This window comes from Heterocephalus glaber, unplaced genomic scaffold (genome assembly GCF_053883595.1).
Source record: "Heterocephalus glaber isolate CG9 unplaced genomic scaffold, H.glaber_assembly_v1.0 deba00000594, whole genome shotgun sequence".
Lineage (NCBI taxonomy): Eukaryota > Metazoa > Chordata > Mammalia > Rodentia > Bathyergidae > Heterocephalus > Heterocephalus glaber.
The window spans coordinates 6,014,645-6,037,078 of record NW_028258151.1 but is presented as its reverse complement, the minus strand read 5'-3'; positions in this window follow the sequence as shown (position 1 = coordinate 6,037,078).

The window sequence follows — 22,434 nt, the reverse complement described above, 5'->3', positions numbered from 1 at the left end:
ATTTACACTTTTCTATAAATAAAAATGGTGGGATACAAGATATATCTTATCAACTTTGAGATAGAAACAATTACAGAAAACACTTTTAGAATAACACAATGTATTCAAAAGTTCATCTAATGTACTTTTAGTTAACATATGAATTTTTCATTAGCAAGTACATTTCAAGAATTATGGGAATTAATATTTTTTCTTCAAGTTAAATTTTACCACATAGTATATTTAAAGTACATTAACTTGAAAGAGAAAATTGTCAGAAAGACATTTTAAAAATGAAAATTTGAATGATAATTTTATTTTAAAACTGCTTTGATTTGAAAAGTCACCATCCTGTGTTTCCAGGACTTTGATTCATTGCTGTGTAGACAGAGTTAAACTCAAGATAATACTAAGAGGTGTGCTAGCTGTTAACTTCACAGTGATTAATGACAAGATATCAGGCACCCAAGTGTCAAGGGAGTATTAACTTGGGAGAAAGATAAAAAAGCCAGAGGGGAAGAATAAGTCACGCTAATAGAAGGCAGTGAAAAAGCCAGACTTTGTTCTGGATTGTGTTTTGATATGTTCTTGAATTCATGCTAAGTATTCAAGACATTCAAAAATAATGTTCAGATGTTCTAAATTTAAACTTTCCTATGAAGTTAGGAACTAAATATCACTACAGCAAAAATTAAGAAGTAGTGTGTGAAATATAGTAAGTTTTCTGTTTCTGAGAACAGAAAATTGCAGCAACTTTTAATTCTTACAAGTTTTGAAATTCTGAAATTTTAAAAAATATAAAATATTTTGATAAAAATATATGTTAGAGATGAATGGGATACTGATAAAAGTGCATATTGTTTTTATATAATATTTATTAGCATTTGCATACTCTGTCTTAGTACTTTCCTTGTTGCTGAGACAAAATACCTGCCACCCAAATGTAAAGGCGAAAAGGTTTATATAGCTCAGTTTATAGAGGTTTCAGTCCATACTTGGCTGGCTCCAAGGCAGACGGGCATCACAGAGGAGAAACAGTTCATGGTGGACAGAAGGCAGCAAAGCAGTGAAGTAGGGGGAACCAGGAAGTGACAGCAGCAGCCCTCCTTCTGTCCCTTATATTCTATCAATGCTACCCACCCTTAGGATGGGTATCACACACACCCAGGGTGGAGCGCCCTTAATCCTAGCATCATAGCCTTAATCCCAGCATCACACACTCTCAATCCAGTCACCTCTGAAAAGCCCCACCTATGACCACATGAGGCTTTGGGGGACATCTACATAGGAGCCCTAAAATCCTCCTGTTCCAAGCATTGTTGTATCGTTAGCAAACCTTCCTTAATATTCATAATATACTCAAATGTAGATATCTGCTTTATTTTCTATACATTTTATAAACTTCATAGACTTTGTAAACTGAATTTTGACACAGTAAGTACTAAGATTGCAGTAATGTGTACAATCACAGTTAAAATCAGTAAATTTGTTTTATTGATTTCCTTAAACAGGCATCTTCCCCAATACTGTAGTATTTGTAAGCATTAAGTATATGAGTGTTTTTTTAACTTCTAAATTTTTAGAATCTTCCATAGAACTTGAAAATGGATGTAAAAATACACATTTAATAAATAAATTAATTTGAATAACCTGTCCTTTGTTTTGTTATGCAATATTAGTTATTTTGTATAATAATAGCTTATTTGAACATTTCTTTCCCAGAATTCTCAAATAAATATTTTACTGTAAGGAATTATCCAAGATCCTAAATTAAATTAACCTGAAAACTTTAGAAAAAATAAACTAGGAGTAAATATTTCTGGTGTGCTATTTTTCAGTAGGGCAACTACAGATGACAATAATGTACTTTATATTTTAAAAAGATTGAAGAAATGATTTTGAAGGTATTCACCATAAAGAAGAGACAAATGAGACTGAGGATGTGGCTAAGTGGTGGAACACTTGCCTTGAATGTGCAAGGGCCTGGGTTTGAGCCCCAGGACACTCCTCCCCCAAATAAAAGATCATTTAAAGGAATATATTTTCAACTTGATTTAAACTTGCACAATAGATACATGCAGCTAAATGTCACATGAACCCATAGATATGTACAACTGTCATAGTTTTATATATCAGGTAAAAAATACAACAATTTAAAAAATTAAAAATATAACTAAAATTCAAAATAGTATTGTTAAAGTTTCTCACACAACTTCACTCAAAGCATAAAGGATTATCTACATATTTTTAAAAGATGAGATTATTGTATGACATCATAATTATTTTGTATTTTCCTTAGTGTATAAGTGAGAATTTTTTTCAAGATAAGAGCATTTTCTTAAACCCAACATAATAGATCTTTCTGAAAACTATGTAACTATTTTTGAGGGTTATTTTTGCTAGATATTTACTCATTTCATCTATTTTTTTCATTGAACATTCATCATGTTTATAATAAGTACTACATTTCAAAGTGCTGGCATTCCCACATGAGAAGATAAATAGGAGAAGATTCATTGACTCTTTTGCTCTTTATATTTTGAGTTTCTCATGTAAGAGAAAATATGTGCTATTCATGTTGTGGGTGTCATTTATTTTACTTAATATTATGTTCTCAAGGTGCATATATTTTCCTACAAATGTCTCAAGTTTATCTTTCTTTATGGCAGAGTAGTACTCACTTGTGTGTAAATACCACATTTTCTTTATCCATTCATCTGTTGATGGACATATAGGTTGGTACCAAGATTTTGCTACTAAGAACCATTCTGCCATAAACGTGGATATGCATGCATCACTGTGATATGATGTCTTTGACACTTTGTAGTAAGTAGGGAGATAGATCTTTCTGAAATAGTAAGGGGCTCAAGAGACAGAGGAGGGAAATGGATGAAAAGAGAATTAAGATGTGTTATGTACTTGTACTGACTCTATACAAGGAATGTAAATATTATGTACTGCAAGCATGTACTAATAAAAAATAAATGATTCATTGAATTCGAAGACATTCAAACACATTAAGTCACACAGATACATGAACAGATAAAGCATTAGTGAAATGGTTTGTGTTTTGTCAACTGAGAGAAAGAAGCAACTAATCAGACATGAGGGGTGCAGGGAACACTGTGGTAAGGAAGCGACCTGTTGGGCAGTGGTGGCAAACCCATGGCATGTGGGTTATTTGTTTTTCTTTTAAGACAAACCTGTGAATGTATGAGTTGTTTTTTTCTAAATTAAAACCTCAGTATTTAGGTTTAGTTGTGCTGTTGGTACTTTGTGATAAATAAGTGGATTTGGAATGCAATTTGGGCACTGGTCTGAAAAAGTTTCACCATCACTGCTAAGGGGAACACTGAAAAAGTAACTGTGGGTAGAAAAGAAGAGGTTTTCAGAAAAAGGAAACAATGCAGACTCATTTTAAAGAAACTGGGGTGCTCAGCTTGATCAAGGTATATAGAATGTATGAATTATAGTGACGGTGGACATGCTGAGATGGGACCAGGTTAGACAGTTATTCAACACTCTTTAGCAGAGTAAGACTGGATATTTGGACAATTTTTTCTTCATAACAATTATTTGGGAGATGTTTTACATCACTGCTCCCTATCTACTAATGATACATAATACTCCTTAGTTCCTGCAGACTCAAAACAGTCCACTAACCAACCCTTCACACTACTTTTCCAAGCATCTTCTAAAGGAACAGTAAACACATACACAGTCTTCACGATATTAGGGCCACTGTGGAGCACTGTGGAATTTGGACAATATTAACTTGAAAATGAGGGCAAAAAAAAGGTCAGATGATTGCCGCGATGGTATATGACCTCCCACTACAGTGCACAATTGTACTATGCTTTATTATGCTCAGAGCATAATTCTTTACAGATAAGTAGTCCAAACTGCAAGAGGAAAATACATTATCTTTAAAAATGTAAGATTCATTAAAATTCATTGACAGCACAGTTACAAAATGCGCTAGCTTTTAGGTTACAACTGTTTGACACTTAGCATGATTGCTTCATTGACAAGAAACTGCATCTGAGCATATCTTAATTTATTAACACTTCTGCAAAGTTTCAAAGATAAACATGCGAGGATATTTTATTCATTGACACATATTCATATATGCGGACTCAAAGACTGCTTTATAAAATTTACAAATCTAGTTTTGAGAAGTAAAATTTTAACTTTTTGAAATCATTTTTCTAAATTTTCTTACCAATTGCAAATGAAATATTTTAGTAGCTACATTATGAAAATAAAATTTAAGCCTTGTTGAAAATTATAGTAAACCAATAAACCCAATCAGTTTCAAATTATCTCACTATTATGCTGTGTCCACAATGCATAATTTTTTCAACATAATTAAATAATTTGGCTCAATATTCATTGTGTTTATATCTTCCATATTCTGATATACAAATTTAAGCATAGTTTTAAAGTTGTGTTATTAGTAATGAAGCTATATTGTATTGGTAAGCAGGTAAAGATATCTACAGTCTTTTTTTCTTTAATATCAATGTATAAACATTTTTTTCATGAGTATCTAGAGAAAAATAATTTTGGCTCCATTCTGGTCTCTTCCTTCTGTCATTTCTATACATCATTAGCATGTGACTGAAAATCATACTACATATCTGGTAGTGACAACAGTTCTGATTAAATGTTAAATTTGTGAATTTGATTCTCACCTTAGAAACTAACATTCACATCTTGATGCACCAATTTGTTCACAATTCATTCGCTTTTCATCAGAGGCTATGGATTGCATACAAAATTAACCTAGTCCAAAAGATGTCTGGGCCATCTGCTCCACTTTGCCTTCTGAGACTTCTATTGTTTTCCTTTACTAAAGGATAGTTTCATTGATGTTCACAATGATGTATTGTTTTCCTGCTGTTTATTTGAGCTTTTTTCCTATGAGAAATTCAAGAATAGCCTCCAGCTGCCTATAGCTTATATAGCCAAGGACACAACTATCGCCCATATTGGGTGCATATGTGAAATGTGAAGGACTAATCAATTAAAATATTTGAGCTGTCAACTTCAAAATGAAAATAATTTCTTAAGGTTTTTCTTTAATTTTTTTTTTTTTTAGTACCAGGAATTGAACTTGGGACCTCACACTTTCGAGGCAGTTGCCAGAATCACTGAGCTAAATCCTCTGCCCTCTCTAAAATTTTATACTCACAAAATAGGCCTGGCTTCTTAAAACTTTTTTGAAACTTGCAAATTTGAATTAGAAAGTGTACAAAACAAAACAAGAACAAGACCAAGTAAGGTTAGTACGATTACTAAATGTTGAAAATGGAATGCTATCTATAGCTGATTTGAATTTCACTCTGATCAGAATCAACTTTGAGGTTAAAAAAGAAAATAAAGGCCAGGGATTTAGCTCAGTGGTTCTGCTGCCTGCTTCACAAGCACAAGGATCTGAGCTCTATCTCCGGCACCAAAAAAAAAAAAAAAAAAAGAAAAAGAAAATAAAACAGTTCAAATGAGTAAACAAAGAATTTTTTTTTTCAGAATCTTATTTTAATGTAGTGGCAAGGAAAACCAGCCTTTCAAAGAATAAAGCTTGTACATGTCTTTCACTTAATGTTTCTCAGACTGTTTCTTTTTTTCATTAGTCCTCTCTTACTACCTTCCTTTTCTCCATTACACTTTTGTCTGTTTTGGAGTAATTTCTTCCTGTACTTAGGCCTGTCAACTTTTGTATTCCTTGTTTTTCTTACAACCTTTCTGGGACCTCTTCCTCATTTTAGATGCTAATTAGCACTTGCTAATTGAAATTTTAAAAGCTGAGTATTATAAACCCTTTAGCATTTCACAAAATTTTGTGATTATAGGCAGATTTCAAAATACTTGTAGTGTCTAAAAGAGAGGATGCTAAGGAATCAGCTGTCTTTAAAAGAAAGTGTGAAAACAGGGTATGTGTCTAAGTTTTACACTTATTTTATTTTCACAGTGCATGACTAATTCTGCCATTCCTACACAGTATGAAAACAAACCAAGCCTCTATTGGGTTCTTGCTTATGTAATTACTGCCTTCAGAATATTGGCCTCTTAGCTCCTTCAAGGACAATACAGATATCACCAAATTTATTACATTCTTTTCAATCTCCTCTGTCTATATACTCCATACAGTCTTAAAGAAATCAGCTTGAAATAAATGGAACTTAATCCTAGGTCTATGTACAGAAAAAGATCATTCTTAGAAGTCCAATTTCATGTGTCAGCATTTTTTAACCTAATTCATGTTTATAAGATGTTGTACATTGGATTTTCTGAGAATCAAATGTTGAGACAGAGTTGATTGTGTGGAAGCGAGGTGGGAAGGAAGCAGCTTGGACAGAGACTGAAGCAGGTTTCCATGTGATTTCCACTTGTTCAGTTGGCCCAGGGGCACTGGAGCCCAACCTGGCCAATCAGAGTTGTCCTGCCTGGAGGGGAAGGGGCTGGGCCTTTGTCTATCTGGTTTTGAGTTTTCCATGCCAAGAGATGAGACCTTGGCAAACTCTGGACCTGAGGTCTTTCCCAGAGGGTCTGAAGCTTTGCTGCCATTAGCATTCTCAGGGACTGTGACATTAGGTTCCTCCTTGAGGAATAAGGCAAGACAGCCATATCCAATGTCTAACAAATATTTCACATCTCTAAAGTTTTGATGTTAATTTTTTGAAAAATAATTAATGTTTAATAAATGTATGAAAAATTCAAAAACTCACATTTGCTTGATTCATTTTATTCAAAATATATTTATCTTCACTTTAAATCTTATCTTTGGGTCAGAGATGTACTTTTGGGTATAGCTGCTTTATGTTGACTTATTTCTTTAAATTTTTACTGTTTTTCTTTTGAGAGCATTTATAGTTAAAACTAGTGGTACCACTACTAATAACTCTTTACTTTTCTTTGGAATTTTCTACATTAAATTTTCTTTAAAAAGGAAACTTTCAGATGAGTAGTATAATCAAAACTAAGTTAGGGCTGTATGGTAAGTAAAATAAATCACACACACAAATTTAAATATCATGTGGTTTCTCTTACATGAGAAAACCAAAGCATAATTTAAAGAGCCAAATAAAAGACAGATAATAGAAAATGGGGAAATATATCTTTTGCAAATGGGAGACAGAGAAGGAGAACAGGAATAGAGGGGAAGGAGAAGTAAAATGAATTAAGATGTATTAGTACATACATATACTAATTTCCCATGATGAATGTAATCATTATGTACAGCAAACATTTTTTTTTTAAGTTTAAAATTTTTTTAAAATACCAAGTGGAAAATAAAGAATTGGAGTCTTAGAAAAGAAGATAAAACAAAACTAAGAGGGGAAATAATAGAGCTTTTAACACAAAGTAGAAAAAGACACAGATTTTTGTTCAATTTTTTTTTTTTTAATAGAAAGAGGCAGGAGATTAGAGCATGGCAAACTGGCTGGATAAGTGGGTGTGACCTGTCAATTACAAAGTTCCTAGACACATGTGCTGAGTAGCTCCCAAAGTGCTACACTTGGAAAAAATCAGCGAGTAGTATCTCCAATTCTTCTCATGAAATCCCAAGCACGTTTTTGATAGGACAGCCTGAATCTGACATCATCCCGAGGTGTGGGAGACACAAGATGTGAGCTCTTGGCCACTGTCAAGATGGCTGCTGTGAGCTATTGGCCACTGTGTTCTCTCTCACAGTGATCCTGTCTTGCCCAGCAGAGTGCACTTCTTTTCCTACTTTTAGTTGGCTCAGACTCTCTCTGCACAGCATGTTTCTTTTCTTTTCATTCCTTTAATAAGCAGAACTTCCCTACCTTCTGCATTTGTCTTGATTGTTTTTTTTGTTCAGGTCAGAAAGAACCTAGAAACCACCTCTGCAGGAAGACTCCAGCACCCCTGAACCAGGTGACAAAAACACAGTTTAAACATTTGAGACTAAACAAGAGAGCACCAACTTACTTATTTATACCACACACATACATACATATTGTAAACATTCTTTAATGCATTTAATTCAATGAATTTATGAACCTACTTTCTTTTTCCCCCTTACTTTCTTAATTAAAATGTATTAATTGACACCTTGGTAATAGCTTAGATGGTTCAACAGCACCTAATAATTTTTCCACTATAAATGTGAAATGCATAATCATAGATCTTTAGACTTATAGAAACATACATTTTATTATATCTTAAACTCAAAAACACTGGTTTTGGCAATAGCTTGAAGAGATTGTTCACAGAAAATAAACAATAAAGTTAGGAAATATATAATCATATGAATGTTAAATTCCTTGCAACTTTTTCAGTGGCAGAATCCATAGTGAGAAAGGTTCCATATAATAATTAGGAATCATTCTTAAATATTGGCACTACTCTTTAATCTTTCTTTTAATTAAATGTATAATTCAATATTTTACATTTAAGAAAATTAGTTTTTCCAAATAAAAATGTCAAATATTTTTTAAAACATACTTAAGCCATATTATCAATGAATCATTATTATTTTAATAATGCATTTAGAATAGATAGTTTTTCACCATTGGCCCTGTTAAATGCTTTTAATAAAACACAATATTTTTCCTCAGGGAGCATTCCCTGGGAATTCCAGTAGTTGATGAGGGCAAAAAAATGTAAGAAGGCCTAAAAATAGTGTAATTCACACTGACCAATAAAGCACTCTCACAAATATTTTCAGAAATTTCTGACTAATACCCTAATTGCTATTTATCACTTCAAAGCTGAAATCAAGGAAAATACTTTTGTTCATTGAATTGCTCAGAAATGGCTTTCTGTAGGTAGGTTAAGGATTTATATAATCTACTCAAATTCATGTAATAAATAAAAAATTTGGAATTCCAGTCACATCAATACAAGCAACATATTTGTTGTTCACAAAGCACACACGCAGTGTACTTATAGCATTCTTGAAAAGTGTATATGTATAGAGTGGACCTTTTACTTACTAACTGAATTTGTTTCTGAGGGCTAGTAGTAACACGTTAGTCAATTGCCTTCAAAGTCTCTCTGCTGTATAATTTTAGGCCACATTTTCTCCCAGGCAGATCTCAGTGTCCTTAGAGAGACATTGGCCTAGGATTTCTCAATTAACTCACACAGGAAAGGGTGTTGTACTGTTCCTTCTAGAACTCTTTAAGGGCTAAATCTGTATCTGAGACCACCTGGAAGCACAAGCAGCCAGCATTCTGGTCATAACTCAAGAGTTTATTCATAAGTTAAAACTAAAATTCTGGTCATAACCCAAGTTGTTCGTATGTCAGGCTGGTTGTAACTCAAAGATCCACTGTACAAAGAGTTTTTAAAAAATTTCTCACTAGAAATAATGGATTCTGCTAAACTCTGAGAAGAAATTTCAATGTTTCAAATTAAACAGTATTACTAATGCTATTTGAAATGTAAATTTCATCTAATACGTGTATCTGAGTTTATATTTATGTATATGTAGGGATACATATAAACTACTTTATATAGCAATAGAGTTTTGCTAAGTCATAACTTTATAATGAGAAAAAGTACTAATAATCTTATTGTATGCAATCTTAATAAAGTTGATGTTTGAGAGAATTTGTTCTCAAAATTTGTTTTCATATATTCTTCAATTTAATATAGTCATTTAAAAACACTTCTGTTATGATGGAATTATGCACAGAATTTTCAAGAGCTGATAAGATGGCTTCTGTGAAAGGGACTTTGTCCAAATAAATTAAGGGAGATGCACATACTTATGTGAGAAGCCAGCAGTAATAACACGAGGAAGAGTGAGAGAGAGAATTCGCTGAGAGTATGTCATAGGGACGGAACACATTCAATTAATATTTTCACTAATTAGAAAAAGTGAAACTGTTGATATTTCTAGTGATGTTTTAAATCCCAGTGACATTAAACTAGAATAATTGCTGTCACCATCTACATATTCTCTTGGATAGGTAAACAGAGAAATTCAAAGACTTTATTAGTTTAAATTTAATTTACAATGAATTAATGAGTAACAATAGCTTTTTAATCAATATTTAGGATATGGAAATGATTAAAATAGTAAAGATATACATATATTTATAGGATCTTAGATTTTAAATCTGAAAATTTAATGAATAAGAATAAAATGCAGTATTTTTGTTGAGTATTAAAGTGAAAATGCAGGAATGCATACATATATAAATATATAGGTTTATAGAAATAAAATTTTAATCATATTCATTTGTCTTCTAGGGGAAAAGAATGAGGAAAAAGGGAGAAACCATCAGGAAAGACATCATGGGTTACAGTGTCTGCTAAACATGAGTCTCATAAAATATTTTGGCCCTAGAGATAATTATATCTTTTCAAGTTTATGCATACATTAATAAATCCTCAAATAAATATGTAAAATCATTATTATGAATAAAGCACAAATGCATGCATATCATACCACAAGTATTGACATTTGGAAATGCGGAATGGAAATGTGACTTTCGTCAAATGTTCAAGGAGATAACAATGGAGATACTATAAGTCCTTTTCCTCTCATCCCAGAAAGCGTATGCATTGCTCTCCTTGAGTACACTGAATGTCCTCTGCTGGAGCAGTACATGGCCTCTGCGGTTCAGGCCCACATTGTTAACTTCTTCAAAGAAGCCTGAAACCCTGAGACCAGAAGTTCCAAACACAAACTTTGGACACAGTGTAAGAAGCAGCTTAGTTATTGAGCTTATGAACGGGCAGCTGGAGAGGGACAGCACCTGCGATGGAGTCAGGCTGGACAGCATTATATAGAAAGGTCACGAACACCAAGTATGAGTTAAGAGCTAGGTCAAGCCACACAAGCCTAGAAATACAAAAGCGAACAGAGGAAAAACTATGAAGTGTTAGGATAAAGGCAGACAGACAGTTGAGAAATCTGACTCCCAGGAAATGGAGTTCTGAGGTAGAAAATCTTGAGGCAGAGGCCTCCCCCCCCCCCCCCAGGCTGGGGCCTGGTTTCAAGGACTCTGAGGATGCTGAGGGACTGGTTTTTCTTTTGAACTCTGCATTGAAAACAACTGAGTCTCCCTGGTTGTTTGGGGCTGTAGTGAGGCCTCCTGTGAGGAGTGACTGCTGGGCTCAGTGCAGATTTCCACACACTCAGCCTTAGAAAATTCTGGAAGAAGAGCCACACGGCGAATGCACTTTTGGGATCTCTCCCAACTGCCCACTGGCAGCTTTCTTTCTTCTTATACTTCCAATAGAGATTACTCCCTTAACTACCTCTTTTTTACCTGCAATTTTTTCCTTTTGTGAGATAACAGGCTCAATCTGATGGTGCTAGTCGTGTCAATATGGCTGCTGTAAATACAGCCTGGTAATCATGTTGTTTTGAAAGTTAGTGGCTCCCTAAATTATGTATCCAATAAAACACGCATCGTTGGCTAGTCTTAGAAAACGCACATTCCACAAAAGACTCCAACTTATTGCAGCCTCTCAGAATTCTCTGATGCACAGCCTCCAGTTTCTGCTCCTGAGCTACTTGTTGCAGACCCATAAGCCCCCTGTGCAAGTTCCTTCCACCTGTCCCCTCACCCACTCGCCTCTCAGGGACATGGACCTCGGCTCTGCGTAGTGTTCTCTGGAGGCTGTGACCTTCCCCTTCCACCCATCCCTAGTCCAATGCGAAGGGAACTCATTTTGTGCCACTACATATTATGTCTTTTTCCTTGATCAGCCCCGAAATATTCAAACTTGCTGCATCTTCTCAAGTTTTAAGGGTATAGAATTTTAAATATAGTTTTTAAAATGGACCACCATTTACAGTCACAGAATTTTCACAGTGGTTAAATGAAAAGTGAAGAAAACTTACAATGTCAGTAATAATAAAAGTGACAAATACCAAGCACTTTCCTACAGTCCTGCCACATGGAAAACAGCTTGGCCATTTCTTACAGTCTAACACGCAAAGACCGCAACACCTAGCAATATTGGTCTTGGGTATTTTTCGTAAAAAATGAGAATTTATTACTCTAACCAATGAAAAAAAAATCTTGTGTATAGCATTTTATTTATGTTCAAAAGATTAGGAAATATTTCACATGTCCTTGTATGTTTTATATGGAATGTTATTGAATAACTCTATTTCTTTGATCCAAATAATCATTCTTTGAAGTTAAGAAATAAAATTAAAGTTAAAATTCTCTTTTTAACGTTATATATTAAGTTTGAATTTTAATTATAAACATTTGTTTAGCATATATTTTTTTATTAAAAATAAATCTTTTGTTTGAAATTCAACTTAACTTTCTCTATTTTAATTTGGTAATTATAGTATTCCTAATATTTCCAGTTCTTTAAGTCTATGAACCTATTAAGCATCATATTGCAAGAAATATGGTAACTACTGATTATTTGATTGCAAAAGCTAATTGTTTAAAACTGGATATAATACTATGAAAAGTTCAGACACATATAGTTTAAGAAAGAATTTTATGTCAGTGGAATTTATTAAGACATACCTCTGAGTCTTATAAAAAGCAAACTATTTTCGATATGGTAACTGTAAATATCTAATATCCGTATGTATTCTGTTGTCAAATATTTAGGTCAGTGAATAAAAAATAAGATTAAATTCAAAGAATGGAAGAAAATGTTCATTCATTAAATTTGTCAGAACTACATAAACTTCCTGGGAAAGCAAATGATACTGTTGCTTTAAAATCATTCTCCATTTTTATTTCTTTAAAATATTCAGTTTATATTTTTCAAGAATTTGGTAGGAATGCTTTCTCATTAATACTTGTGAATACCACTCAGCAGGAAAAAAAAAAAAGTTAAAAACCCAGAGGAATTCAAGCTTCATCAAATCTCTCCATATCCACAAAAATGTTCTTGCTCAGCTATACATAGCCATTTCTTCTGTCAAGTGTCTGTTGAGTCAATGATGTCGGAAAATTTCCAAAGCCTTTACGTTGCTAGCTGGAGCCTAAGCTTAGAATTTACCAGATTGCACTGTGTCTTAAATCAGATCAAAGAAAAGTGCATGAGCTTCTCCCATGTGACAGCTCCAAATTTATTTATGGATTGTTAAACTTGTGTATATTAAAGCTGTGTATTATGAAATAGCCCTTTGTAGGAGCTGAGTGTTTCTGGAAGACTACATGCTGACACTAATTTACTTGAAATGTACCTACTTTAAAGGACCTATTGTAAAAATCCTTTAAAGAAACAGAAGGGGCAATGCTAAGAGCTGGATTGTCCTCTCCATCAAAGCGTCACAGAGAAAATCTGCAACCATCATTAATCAATATGTACCTTCTCTCTACTCCTATAAGCCATGGGCCTGAGGCATTTGTAACTCATATCAGAGACTCATTGTCTTTCTTCTTTCTAGTAGGTGTCATGAGGTACAGTAACTGCAGTGTATTGTTCTCAGGGTTAAACACAATGCATGACACAGTGACCATACTGCCCAGTACATAGCAAGCATTTAATTATTATCCTTGTTATAATTAATATATTAGATTGCTGTGAAGATTCATGAGGCTAGGAGTCCTTGATAAGACCTGATATATCTGAATATATATTTTTGAATTAAAAACAATATAAATTTAAATACCAAATATTAAAATAGGGCTATTTGTGTTTGCTAGTCCAAAACCACAAAAATAATTGAAAATTGTGAGATGACTGAGATGATATAAAAGCTGGTGTGATATCTTAGTATAATCAATAAAAGCTAACTAAATCTCTTCTAACTTTGGAAGTGTAAAAATTGTGCAGTGTGCTGTCAAGAAGGGAATTGTTATACAGATGGAAATTCACACAGAAGGTGGATCTAGATCTAGTTTTCAGTTCTGAAAGCAAAGGTGGATCTATATAAAGGTTGGAACTGAAAGTTATCATGATATGAAGATAAAATAAAAATGAGTGGAGGTGAATGCTGAAATGGGGTTATAAATTAACTTAGGAGAAGGATGGAAAAATCAATGGGTTAAATCCCTGGACCATATTCCTTGGCATCTTACTTATTTTTCTCATTGCTGAGACAAAATACCCAACCAACACTCACAAATTAAAGGAGGAAAGGTTTATTTCAGCTTATATGCTGTGGAGGTTTCAGTCCATGGTCAGCTGGGTTCAAGGCAAGGTGGCACAGCAGAGGGGCATCTCAGAAGAGTAACAGTTCATAGTGTGGCAGCCAGCAGGAAGCAAACAGCAGCAGCAAGCCAGTCTTCCCTCTCTCCCTTTGTATTCCATCCAAACTACATGCCTATTGTTCAGCTGCCAGCTGCACCCAGGGTGGGGCTTCCATTATCCACACTGGGAACTATGCTAATTCCAATGGACTAATTTAGTACCACATACCCTTAATCCCAGTATCACACACACTAGACCCAGTTATCTTCAAAAACCCCTACCTATGAGTGCATGAGGCTTATGGGGACATCTAGATACAAGCCATAACATTTGGAATTAAAGAAATCAGGTGATTTGAATAAGATTTTTAAATAGTGGTGAAGTGTACATATTGGACAGAAAGCTTATGAAGTATGCCCAATAATTACTGAGAATGAACAAGAAGAAATTAGATGCAATGATAAAATCAGCAAACATGTAAAGAGCAGCATGGGGTGCAATGAGGAGGGGATTTTGCTTGATATGGGTAAAGCAACAATCTCCTAAATGCAGTTCTTTCCTTAGAGAAAATTATCTTCCTTAGAGAAAATGACCTGCTGTGCCTGTCCTTTGGTAGGATGTACAGATTTTACTGGAGAAAGCTCTGAAAAAAAGGAAGCCTGAGATTTACACAGCCTTTACAATATGAAAGAGAAAAGGGATGGATTTTTTAATAAATTATCAAAAATAGCAGCAAAAATTATTACTAACTGTACCTCACCTATTCTTCCAGAACCTTCCATACACACTTCAACAAGTAGAACATGAAGAGCATGAGATTGTGTGATTTTTCTGAGAGTTATGAGAGTAGAAGCCTCTTCTCTCCCTCTCTCCAAAAGCTTGCTTGGGAATCCTGGTGCTATGCTATGAGGAAGAAGCCAATACTGCTTACTCCTGGAGTTTAAATTCTCAGCCAACAGTTACCATTAATTATCATATCTTAGGACAAGTAAACTCCACCTGCTTCTAGGTCTAGCCTTCTAGAAATTTCAATGACAATGATCAAAGCAAAACTAAATTAAGATTGCTGATTCATAAGCAAAAATAAATGTTTTAGTTTTTTTTTTAAAGCTACTAATAAATTAGGGTTAATTTACTACTATGATGGATTAACAGTAAAATCTCTGTGACATAGTTGACGGTTCCAGATAATAAGAGTTGAAAGATCTGAAAAGGTCTGAAATGAGCTGTACAGAAGGAAAAATTAAGCAAAGGATAAAGGCTTCTGAGAATATGGAAAGCAGAAGAAGCTTACACACAGGTAAAACTATATACATGCAGATATATCCTGAAAACCCCGAGGTGCAAGCTAGGTGAGACATTTCAGACTAAAGCATTTCATCAAAACTTAAATATTATGAGTTAAGTTACAGCCTGTGTTTTGGAAGAAATATCCACCTATCAGTCAAAAGCAGTTTACCTGACCACCTGATATATTTTAGGTAACAATAAGAGCTCTTGATTACAAAATCAAAACACTAGCAAGGGAGATGAAAGTGTTATCTCCTTGAAGGTAGCCTATAATAGTCATATTCAATTTTTCTGCCATTGATCATTCTTAAGTATACTCAGTAGAACACATGGTTTATTCTCTAAGAATACTTCAAAATTCTAAGGTAAACATCTGAAAGCTCAAGGTTACAGAATGAACTTATATATAATGGTATAATAATGGTATATTAAAAAATTATGGTGATCAAAACATATCAGAAAATTAAAAACAAATAAAATTACATCGAATATCTTTTCACATTACAATGCAATAAAAGTAGAAATCAGAGCTGGACATATATCTTGGCAGTAGACTTCTTCTGTAGCATGTGTAATGCCCTGGACTGATCCCCAGAGGAAGATTAAATAGCACCACAGTGAATGAATGAATGAATGAATGATTGAGTAATGTACAAATACTTGGAAATTAAAAACTTAGTTTTTAATAACCAAGGAATCAAGGGAGATATCTAGAAGGAAATTTTAAATTTACTGAAGCAAATGAATATGGAGGCACAACATTCTAAAACATTTGGGATATAGAAAAAGCAGTACTAAAAAGAAATTTACAGTGATCAGTCTATACCAAAAAAAAAAAAGTAAGATTTTAAATACACTATCTATTGCTGCATCTCATGGAACTAGAAAAGTAAGAACACACCAAACTCAAAGACAGTACCAAAGCAAATAAATAGTAAAGACTAAAGAGGAAATAGATAAAATGGTCTTTGAAATAAAAAATATCAGTGAAACACAGTTGTTTCTTTGAAAATATCAACAAAATAGACAAACACTTAGCAAGATTATTTAGGACAAAGGCAGAGACTAGCCAAATTGAAAAAAAATCAGAGACAAAATGGAGAAAGCACAACTTGGGGCACATAAATACAGAAGCTCATAAAAGGTAATTATGAATAATTCTATGGCAACAAATTTGATAATCAAGAAAAACAAACTCTTTATGGACACCTGACAAATATTTAATTATAAAGAACTAGAAAAATTGAGCACACTAACAACAAGAAATAAGATATGATATGATCAATCATTGAAACTATCCCATCAAAGAAAGTCTAGGACCAGAAAGCTTTAGTAAGTTTTTTTTCCAAACATTTAAAGAACTAATACCAAGTTGCCTTTAAGTTATTCACAAAAATAATAGTCATAAATAGTTCCTAACGCATTCTGTGAGGTCACCATCTGCCCAATCTGTGGTGCCAAATCTGCATAAAGCATGACCAAAAAGAAGACTTTAGACCAATATCATTACTGAACAACAATGCAAACGTCCTCAGCAAAATATAAGCAAAGAAAATCCAATAGCACATTCAAAAGATCACCATGATTAAGTGCAATTCACACCAAAGATACAAAAATAGTTTAATACATATAAATTAATAAGTGAGATACGTTACATAGACACAACGAAGGCCAAAAATGATATGATAATCTCAGGAGACAGAGAACAGGATTTAGTAAAATTCAACATCTTTTCATGGTAAAAAAAAAAAAATGGTTGAACAAATTAGGCATACAAAGAACATGTCTCAACACAATAAGACAAATTAAAATAACACAGCAGTGAAAATAAAATGGGGAATAGCTGAAAACTTGCTAGGACCTAGAGTAAGACAAACATGTCCACTTTTCACCACTTTAATTCAACATACTTCTAGAAGTCCTCGCCTATTTAATCAGAAAATGGGAAGAAATGAAAGATTTCCAAAATGGAAAAAAAACAAAGATAAATGTTCACGGTTTTGAGTTTAATCTCAAGTGCTCTCCTTGCACATAGATAGAAAACCCCACAAAAATCTTGGAAATATAAATAAGTGGAGTAAAATTATAGGATACATATTTGGCATACAAAAAGCAACAGTGTTGTTTTATGCCAATAGCAAATTATCTGAGGTAGAAATTAAGAAGGCAATCCCATTTATAATAGTACACAAGACAATCTAGAAATAAATGTAACCAAACAGGCAAAAGATCTCTAAATCAAAATTATAAAACATTGATGAAAGAAATTTAAGGAGACATACACAAAAAAGGAAAAAAATACCACATCAATGGATTAGGGGCTTAGGTATTGTTAAAATGTTCATACTGCAAAAAAAAATGCAGATTTAATGAAATCCTATCACACTACAAATGTTTTTGCTCAAAAAACTAAGAAAAAATCCTAAAACTAATATGAAACCACAGAAATTCATATAGCCAAAGCCATTTTGAAAAAAACAGAGAACAAAGCAGGAGGGTATATATCATCTATTTCTTCAAAATGTACTACAAATCTGTAATAATCAGTGTTGTAAGGCTAAACATATTGGAGTACCCAAAGAAAATTTGGAGAAGATCCCACAAGCACAGAAAAAAAGAAAAAGTGGACAATGCAATTATATCAAGTTAAAAAGCTTCTGTATAGCAAGGGAAACAACAGAGTGATGAAAAAACCTACACAATGAAAGAAAGTATATGTATGCTATATACTTCACAAAGGGTTGAGAAAGAGAATATATAAGGAATAGCAAAAACACAATGTCAAATGAGCAAATAACTTAAAAATCAGCACTAGATCTTAATAGACATTTTCCAAAAGAAAAACTACAAATGGTCACTGGGCATATGAACAAAAGTTCAATATCACTAACTGTCAAGTAAATGCAAATGATAACCAGAGAGAGATATTATTTCATCCCACTAAGAGTAACTAGTATCAATTTTAGTATATGTGCTGCTAAAGCGAGCACAAGAATAACTATTATCAAAAAGACAAAGCAGAAAAAGTGCTGCCAAGGAGGACATGGAGAAAAAAACGAACTCTTGCACACAGTTGGTGGGGGTGCAATTTAGTGCATGCATTGTGGAAAACAGTATAAAGTCTTCTCCAAAAATTAAAAATATAACTACCATATTATCTACACACCCATGTTCATTGTAGAACTATTAAAAAAAGTCAAGAAATGGAAACAATTTCAGTATCCATAAGTTGATGAATGGATAGAGAAAATGAGATAAATATACACCATGGTATACTAACCAGTCATGATGAATGGATTAATTCTTGTCATTCAAGAACACAAATGGAACTGGAAAATATTATATGAAGTGTAGGAAGCCAGACACAGAAATTCAAGTACTGAGAGATTCCATTCGTATGTGGAATGAATATAAAGAATGATGCCATAGAACCAGAGGGCAGAAGAGTGAGAAGTGAGTGAGAGAACGGTAGGAGTTGGCTCATGAGCGTTGTCGCAGTAAGGTAGAGACACAAAGCTTTGGTGTGTTGTACAGTGGGGTTATCAGAGATAACAAAGACAAAGTGTACATTTAACAAACCAGTAGGGATTTTCAAGATTTTACCATAAATAAATGATAGATAAATGATAATTATACTTTACCAGATTTAAACATTATGAAATGTATACATACATGGAAACTTCTTCATATTACTCCACTAACATGAAATATTTAAATACTAGTAAAATAAATTAAAAGAAATAAAAATTCTATAGCAGGAAAATATTTATTTGGAACTAATTTTACATTTTGTTGATCGGTAGCCAAATGATGTATTGTGTATGAAGAAATCCTTAACAATGTTAAGAAGGTTATATTTTAAAATCGCCTTTCAGATCAGAAATTTGTTGGGTTTTGACAATGTATTTTTATTTCTGAATAAATGACAATGATGTATTTTTATCTCTGAAATCAACAGTTGCCTGACATATGTTGTTTGTATACCTGACATAAAATGTGTACTTTTTGTACATTCTTCTTTACAGATACACACACACGCACGCATGCACGCATGCACACACAAGCAATTCTTTCAGTTATTATCCCTCCAAAGAATAAATTCCTCAAAGTACTGTAGCCTAGATTTAGAAAATAGTAAATAATTGATGAACGTCATAGCAGTGATTGCATGACTTTAGTAAGCTAAAAGTTAGGTTTCCTCTTTACTTCTCACCATGTCAAATGAAATTATTCATTGCAAGTACAATGTCGATTAAGAACAAGGAGTTCAGGTGTTGCCCAGGGAAGATATGAGGATTGGTATCCTGTGGGACCAGTTGCTGGTCCTCAGACAACCTTGGCAGAATTAGAGATTCCAGCTCCATGTAACCCTGTCCCTAAGCTGAATCCAAACTATAAAACCAATCAGCAGGTTTGTGTGCCACAATGGACACTATTTGTTTCATAAAACAGAACAAACTCTGAAAGATCCTCCCCAAAATGTCTACTCTTGGGGATATCTTATTATTAAAGTTGATCTGCTAAAGATGAATAGAAAAACTAAGAATAGAATTAAATTTAATGCATAAATGACAAAATTACTTATTCATCTCTGCTTGGTCAACTGACTTGTGATTGAAGTGTGCATTTAAATTTAGTTTTCTCTATCACATAATTATTAAAGTTACTTTTAGGCATGATGAAAAATTCCACTGAATTTTGGCCTAGTTGGTATCCTAATCATTTGCAATTACTTATCTTGAATAGAGAAATACTTATCCAGTATAGGTCATTTGTAAACCTGTTTCTGAATGAATGTAGTATGAAATAGGTTGCACTATTAGGATAAGCCAGGTCATGATGAAGTAAGCTGTAAAAAATAAACAAAACAAAAAAGGTATTTCTGATTATTGTAACCAAATTAACAGGCCAAGGAAATCAAGCATGATGATGTGTATTGAAAGGGGCATGACTCATTTGTAATTTTACATAATGGTCTTAGAGTCAGAATATAATTTGTTGTCAAGAGACAAAATAGAATAATAGAGTTGCTTATAGAATAAAGATAAAATTCTTTGTAAATTCAAGTTTCTGGATTCCTATTTTCAAGTTTTACACTAAACAAAAATTGAAGTCATATGTTAAAAAATGTTCGTTTTTCTAAAAAATAAGTTTATGACATTTCCCCATAAAACAGATTTCAAAGTCCCCAGATGGGATAATTAGAGAAATGTCTCTGTGTGGAACTCTGTAAATTGTCACACCTGTTTAATCGAACAAAAAATTAAAATATGCAGACCAACAGAATTCAATAAATCATTAAAAACCTTCCACTTTACCAGCACAAATTACTGAATATAAGAAAAATATCCATCATTTTCAGGCAGTTGTCAAGTGATTTTTGAATATCCAAAACCAACAAATCAGAAGTGGGAAATTATCACAATTATATAAGCGATATAATTACAGTGCACAGAACATCTGTCTCAGCTGAGTTGCTATGAGGGGAAGTCTGCAGTACTACAGGACAAGAAATACTTATTACTTCCTTTTCACTTTAAAAACAGAAAGCAGTCATGTGATTTTCATAGTATGAGCAGTGAACATGCTCTGAATGAAAAATAAGTAGGTATTCCAATTGTCCATCTGGACATTGATATCAAGAATATATATTGAATTTTTAATAGATGGTATATTTCTTGCAATATTTCCTTCTGGTAACCTAATAAAACATGGAGAAAATCATTATTCTTTTCATTTTTACATATGGGAGTAAGAGTACCCTATCAAACGTGTGTTCAGTATCTTACATGTTCTATACATCTTGGCTCTAAATTTAAGTACAGCATGGATCTTGTTGTTGAGAACTTTGTAAATAATAGCAGGACTGAAGGAAGTAGATTTTGAAGAAGCAAAGCAAAAGAAAGAAGTGTTCATTCTAGGAAATATGTTAACTATGAACAATAGCAGAAGCAATGTAAATTTGTATGACATTTTATAATATCACTAGAATATTTGTTTAGAGAAGATTACTAGTATAGAGAAGTTCTGGGACATGTTTGTAAAAGTTCATGGAACCATGCTAGGTAGAATGCCAGGAAAAAGGTTTCTGCACTTGTCTGCAATGGCCACATGGAAGAAATAAACCAAAGTGTGGAGTTAGGACAAATAGCAACAACAGTACCAACAATCACAAATGGTTGCTCACTATGTGCCTCTTGTTTCCCCAAATACTTTATCTGGAATGCTTTATTTAATCATCAGAAGTTTTCATGAGATGAGAATGGATAACTCACAGTTTTACAGATCCAGAAATTAAAATCTAGAAAGCTTAAATAATATTTCAAAGATCAAATTGCCAGAGAATTGTGGAGATGGCCTTGGAGCACAAATCTAATTCCAGTAGCAACACTGTTAGATATGTTTTGCATATTTTTTATTCATTCCACATAACAAACAAGGAAAGTGTACATCACTTCCCTCATATTATGGGTGAAGTAAGATTGAATAACTAAAATTTGTATATAAATGCCATAAAATCTCATAGCTAAGCTCCTATAACTTTTCAGTGTATCTTCATTCCACTATGTAACATACAAAAAGGGAAAATAATTTGTGTTTTGAAATGGAAAGTAATTTTTTAAACTGCATGCTTGGAAAACTAAGTTAGTAGTAATGTATACAGTTATTTGGCCAAGAAATGGTATATTTATCATAACTACCCACTTCTCTCACCCTTACGTTCACTCCCTCGATAGCACTCCTTTTATTCAACTTGACTAATATCTACTTTTGAATTACATTTTTAAATAAATGTCCCAGTAAAACGACTTTAGACTTCTTCATTTTTATGCCTAAGTATTCACACTTGATTTTAGTTTGCCCCAAATTATGACATTTGGTTTAGAGTCATCAAAGAGTTACCTATTTCAATGAGTTCAAAGAAAAGTGAGAGAGAGAGAGAGAGAGAGAGAGAGAGAGAGAGAAGAGAGCAGAGAAATCATACTTACATTTGTGATTCTGTTAGGATGTATAGCTTTTTTTAGATAAACTCTCTTAGAAGTTATGAAAGCTCTTTATAAAAAG